Source organism: Neophocaena asiaeorientalis, unplaced genomic scaffold (assembly GCF_003031525.2).
Source record: "Neophocaena asiaeorientalis asiaeorientalis breed wild unplaced genomic scaffold, Neophocaena_asiaeorientalis_V1.1 scaffold43, whole genome shotgun sequence".
NCBI classification, from domain to species: domain Eukaryota; kingdom Metazoa; phylum Chordata; class Mammalia; order Artiodactyla; family Phocoenidae; genus Neophocaena; species Neophocaena asiaeorientalis.
In genome coordinates, this window is record NW_020173674.1 from 13,423,685 (window position 1) to 13,429,684 (window position 6,000).

Consider the following 6,000-nt stretch of genomic DNA (forward strand, 5'->3'; position numbering starts at 1 on the left):
TCAATCTTTCTGTACTTCAGATTCCTTTCTCATAGGGTTGTGGTGAGGATTAAATGAGATAGTTCCTATAAAGAGTACTTGCCACATATGAGATCCTCAATAAAGCTCTTAGTTATCTAACTCTACCTTTCACATTATTCTCTTAGGTTCAAGGGACACCACAAACTGATCATGTTCTTGACCATTAAAAAAATTTTTTTCCAAGATGTTATTGCCCATAATTCAATAAACTAGAAACATAATAAAAAGTTAACCGTGTATACACTAGGAAGCTTTTTATAATAAACATTGAAATAAAAACCAGTTACAAACGATCTAGAAATTAACAAAATGAAGAATATTGGACAACAAATGAGACACAAAAAAAGAAGAATTCAGAGGAAAACTTATAGTCTTTATAATTTAAAAAAAAATCTCAAATAAGTATGCAATTTAAGAAACCAAAAAGTAAAGTAAACCAAAAGAAAATGGGAAGTGGGAATAAAGATAAAAGACAAAAGCTGTGCTTGATTAACTAAGGAACAATTTAAAAACCAGTCTAAAGAATACATAAGGCCAATATCCGATTTCTTGAAAATTCCAACAGAAATAGATTAAAGCATAAAAACACCCTTAAGCTTATATTTAAAACAGGGCATTTAAACCTCCACAAGTATTTCTCTACATAATCTCTCCTAATGACATAATAGCTGTGGGCAATACAGGAGGAAGGTGAGGGTGGCGACAAACCACCCTGGAAAGCCTGGAAAGAATAATATGATTTTTAACTCTATTTCTTTCATATTTGTATGAATCAAAAGTCAACAGTGAAAACAGTATCTTCCAAAATAAGAATACTGGGTTATCACTTCTATACATTCTTTATTTACCTTTATTTTTACTAAGATACTGTTGACAGACTGTGCATGTTGAGTTGTTTTTCTATGTAGTGGTGATTCACAATCTTCACCCTTCTCTTGTAACCAAGGGCATATGGGGGACACCACCAGGGCAAAAGCAAATTTCTTGTGCCACCTATACTGGTATTTAGAGGCTTTCTCTAACAAACTGGCTCACATTTACTCTACAGTTAAAAACAATTATTTAAAATTAATTTTACATCCTCTTAAGGGATTTAAAATCTGTTTAAAGATTCCAAACTAATTTTACACCCCTTTAAGGATTTTAAATCGTTAAGATTTAAAACCCAAACTTCAAGTTGTTGCTGTTTTTTTTTTTTTTTTGGTGGGGGGGTACGGCATGCACCACTCAGCATGCGGGATCATAGTTCCCTGACCAGGGATCAAACCTGTGACCCTCTGCGGTGGAAGCATGGAGTCTTAACCACTGGACTTTGAGGAATTCCCAAGAAAAGTTTCTTTTTCCCCTTGGTCATAGAGGTCTAGTTAGCCTCCTCTGCATTCTCCCTTCGCATACACTGCCTTTATCCTGTCAGGGACTGCCTGCAGTTTTTTGGGGTTTTTTTTGCTGTACTCGCGGGCCTCTCACTGCTGCGGCCCCTCCCGTTGCGGAGCACAGGCTCCAGACGCACAGGCCCAGCGGCCACAGCCCACGGGCCCAGCCGCTCCGCGACACGTGGGATCCTCCCGGACCGGGGCACGAACCCCTGCCCCCTGCACCGGCAGGCGGACTCCCAACCACTGCACCAGGGAAGCCCCACCTGCAGTTTTTACTGCTCTCCACAACTTGACAAAGAGGAGGCAAGGACCAGTAACCCCGTGCACCCTCTCTTCTCTTAAATCCATGCATGAAAAAATGAGGCCCTATGGAAATTTATTTTACTCAACACCCCAAGTTGGAAATTACTTCTAAATTATCCACATATAAAGTTTAGGCAAGCTTTTTCCAAGAATAAACTTTTAGTAAAGTATACATATTTTAAGACTCTAAAGTCAACATACAAGCCAAAAAAATCTTAAGCAATACAGTAGTTCAAATATTAGCTGAATAGCCTGCATTTCTTACTCAGTGAGTTTCTATACTTTTCTTCCATTAAAAAATAAAACCAGGGACTTCCCTGATGGTCCAGTGGTTAAGATTCCTCGCTCCCAATGCAGGGGGCCTGGGTTCGATCCCTGGTCAGGGAACTAGATCGTGCATGCTGCAACTAAAGATCCTGCAGGCGGCAATGAAGATCCTGTGTGCTGCAGCTAATACCCAGTGCGGCCAAATAAATAAAGTTTTTTTAATTTTTAATATTCATTTTTGGCTGTGTTGGGTCTTTGTTGCTGCGCGTGGTCTAACGCTTGTTGTGGTGAGCGGGAGCTACTCTTCATTGCGGTGCCCGGGCTTCTCACTGCAGTGGCTTCTCTTGTTGCGGAGCACGGGCTCTAGGCACGCGGGCTTCAGTAGTTGCAGCATGCAGGCTCAGTAGTTGTGGCTCATGGGCTCTAGAGCACAGGCTCACTAGTTGTGACGCATGGGCTTAGTTGCTCCACGGCATGTGGGATGTTCCCGGACCAGGGATCAAACCCATGTCCCCTGCATTGGCAGGCGAATTCTTAACCACTGTGTCACCAGGGAAGTCCCATAAATAAATATTTTTTTAAATAAATAAAAACAGGACTTCCCTGGTGGCGTAGTGGTTGAGAGTCCGCCTGCCGATGCAGGGGACACGGGTTCGTGCCCTGGTCCAGGAAGATCCCACATGCCGCAGAGAAGCTGGGCTCGTGAGCCATGGCCGCTGAGCCTGCGCGTCAGGAGCCTGTGCTCCGCAACGGAAGAGGCCACAACAGTGAGAGGCCCACGTACCAAAAAAATAATTTTAAAAAACCAAAAACCAAAAAACTTAATTTGAATAATAAAGGGTCATAGAGTGAGGAATGTAGTGCTCCAACCACAGTGTTATGAATGTCATTTTCATCTCTTCTATAATAATGTAAAAAGTGTTTAAAAAGTAAACATTTTAGGGATTTCCAAGCATTACTAAGATTAAATAAGTTCCCTCCAGATAAAAATTCCAAAATAAATAACTTCCACTCCGAATGGAACAAAATGTAATTGCAGAGCTTTGGTAATGAACCTTATCAAGTGACAGCAATAAGTTCTATAGCGGTTGCACTTTCTGATTAGTCAAAATTATCTTTGAAAACTCACTCATGTAGTAGGACTCATGTCTTTGGAAGCTCAATGTTAATGTCTTAGGCTTCTTTTTGCATTTAGGCTATGGACACCCTGCTCTGAGTCATGGAGGTCATAAGCTGATGCAGCTGGGTGGATGCAAGCAGGAAAGACAATGGAAAAAAAGAGATTTCTTGCCCCCACCTCCATACGGTACAATTCCAGTACGCGTATATGGCAGGACTGAATTGTGTCCAGCTGATTTTTAGTCCTTAAATAAAACAATATAATTTGGAGTATTTAGTAGCTGAAGATCTGCAGTTTTTGGTCTGCAGTTTCCACTTGAGGGAAAAAAATACAAATAATAGGAACTGTTAGGTGTGAGTAAAGAAATAGCAATTTTTATGAAATGTAAATCTCAAAAGTTGCCATAGCCGTCTTAACTTCCGACCCAAAGGGGTACAATTTGAAAACAGCAGGAGAATTAACTATATGCATTTTACTACACAGATCAATATATATGACCTTTGCTTCATCACTTATTCATCATCCCCTGGGTATGAAAAATATTAACTCAGGATTCCCTTCCACAAGCACTTACAAGACTTCTGCTCGGCTGAAAAATGGAGTTGAAAGAAACAAACAAAAACATATAATTTAATTGGAGCCATGATATCCACACATGAAAGGACTAACACATAAAACAACACACAATAACCTGGAGTTAATTTAGTGTAAAGAAAAGACCTGTTGTTTCTTATTATTGCACATCTCCCATTGAAGGTGTTCAATAAATTCTACCACCTTAGGAGATGACTTTTAAAGTAAGTGTAATGAAAAAATAGGCACTTTTGTCCTTTAAATATTCGTTCATTCACATCCATTCCCCCGCCCTCCACCCCTCTCTCTCTGGCTGTGGGATGGCCAGAGAGGAAGGAATACTAAAAGTGAAACGCTACACTGAATTGACCAGAAAAACTTAGTAAATAACTGAGTGAGAAAGTGAAAACTGAGATGAGTTAGTGATGAATCCAAGAAGGTGCTTAGCCACTTACCCAGAGATTTACTTAATGAGAATGGATCGCAGGTTTCCACAGGTCATTCCACTGCCAGTAAGAGAGTCGTGAACCTTGGGTCCCTTTTTGCACTAGTCAACAGTCACCCTCACCTACACGCGGAGTACATATTTGGCACTCAACAAATCTTGATTGAATGAGAACCTATCTCATTCATACTGGTACCCAACCACAGAGTTATGGGCCCACAAATTCCTTCCAAAATGCCTTTAACCCAAAGAGCTGAGAAAGCAGAGTCGAAAGCTCTGGGCATCTCTGTAAGGACTGGGAATGATCAAGGGCCAATGAAGCCTACAGTAACCCGACTTCCCAAAGAAAGCTTAGGGGACTAACCTACAGCTAATAGGCTTCGGCTTCGCCAGGACGTACCCGACAGGCCGCAGGCCGCAGGTCCACAGCCTCCCACCCGGGGGCGCTGAGAGATCCGGGGGTATCCCCCCTAAAGTTAGTACCTGTGAAGCTGCGACACAGAGAGTGGCTCGGGGCTCTCATTACGGAGGCCGGGGCCTGGGGCCGGCCAGCTGCGCCTCCTGGCTGAGAGCTCCGCGCTCCGGAGCTGCTCTGACAGCACGGGTCGCAGATAATACCTCACGCCTCAGGAGCCTCGTGGCTCGCAGGCCCCGGGAGTTTCGTTCCCAAGACTGCGCGAGTTGTCGCACTCACGTCTACAGGCGCTCTTCAGGGCTTCCCTCACAGCTCAAGTGATCACTCCTGCCTTCAGCCAAGCAGCCGATCGCTTCCCGGCGCCGCCATCGTTACTGTTTGTTTTCATCCGCTTCGGTGACGGCGGTGGGAGGAAGAGGGCTATGGGGGAAATACAGCTATCTAACCTCAGCCGCCCTTTCGGCACAGTATGGATGACCTACTTAATCTCTTTCCTCTTTGACGTTCCCATAAAAACTGGTTTCCTTACCATGTAAGTCTGATTCACCAATCTCTTCAAGCGTCTCAGAAAACAAAGGCGTAAAGAGGCGGTCTTTGAAAAAGCGTGAACCTTTGGGCCGTGTGTGGAATGTGCGCCGACGAATCGCAGGTGGCGGCGGCAGCTGCAGTGAGGACACGGCTTGGGGCGGGCGGTGACGCGAGAGGGCGGTGCCTACAGAGAGCGCCGTGGCGGCTTGTGCTCGGTCGCCGGTTCCGGAGGAGGGCCGGACCCGGCTGGGTGGGTGGGAAGTGCGGCTGGTAATCTGGCAGCCGCCGAGAGGTGGGTGAGCGGCCTCGGCTGACTTTGAGTGGCCGGGGCAATCACACTTCCGTATTCATTTCTAAGACATCTTTTTAAAAGCCTTAGAGGTGGAGTGTCCTCTCAGCCCTAGATCTTCCAGCCTCTTCTTTTGCGCCTTCCTTCCAACCTATCTGGTCTTCCCTACTTCCTTGCCCTCAGCCTCACGATTTGGATTTCTTGGGGTGAGGGGAAACGCTTTTGTTACAACACAGAATCTCCCGTCTACCAGCCTGGGTCGTGGGCGGTGTTTTGCCCCTTCTTCCCTTGTTAGACTAGTTTGAACAACGACACTCCCCCCTCCCCACCCCCATCTCTTACCCCTTACTTATCAGGTGGAGCCAGAGGGCTTTGGGTAATGAATCCTGCCGTGACTAATCCCTGTCCTGGGTAGCTATGACTTACGTCAGCTGCTTCGTGGCCTGTATAGTTAGGAGCAGACCTCTTTTACTTTGTGGATAATTATGCCATCACCTCCATTAATCTTTTGTTCTTCCCAATGCAAATGCCAGGCATTAAATGAGCCACCAAAATTCAGCTCCCATTCTCCTTCATACCAAAGCAAGCCTGTTGTATTGCCATGAGTTAGTGGAGAAAAACCGAGTTACAGTTATAGCACCTTTTTTTTTTTTTTTTTTTTTT

At 44.5% G+C, this 6,000-nt stretch overlaps 2 protein-coding genes across 2 annotated transcripts in view; one reads left to right on the forward strand and one right to left on the reverse strand.

Annotated features, from left to right (window-relative positions):
- The window catches only part of ATG13 (autophagy related 13), a 50,152-nt gene extending 45,223 nt beyond the window's left edge, over positions 1-4,929 (reverse strand). The window contains exons 1-2 of the mRNA XM_024748615.1: positions 4,589-4,929; positions 4,116-4,228 (exon numbers count right to left, since the gene is read on the reverse strand). The gene's annotated coding sequence lies outside the window, so the exon portion shown is untranslated. The remainder of the gene's footprint in view (positions 1-4,115; positions 4,229-4,588) is intronic.
- Positions 4,930-5,232: 303 nt separating this feature from the next.
- Positions 5,233-6,000, forward strand: part of HARBI1 (harbinger transposase derived 1) — an 8,160-nt gene continuing 7,392 nt past the window's right edge. The window contains exon 1 of the mRNA XM_024748961.1: positions 5,233-5,340. The gene's annotated coding sequence lies outside the window, so the exon portion shown is untranslated. The remainder of the gene's footprint in view (positions 5,341-6,000) is intronic.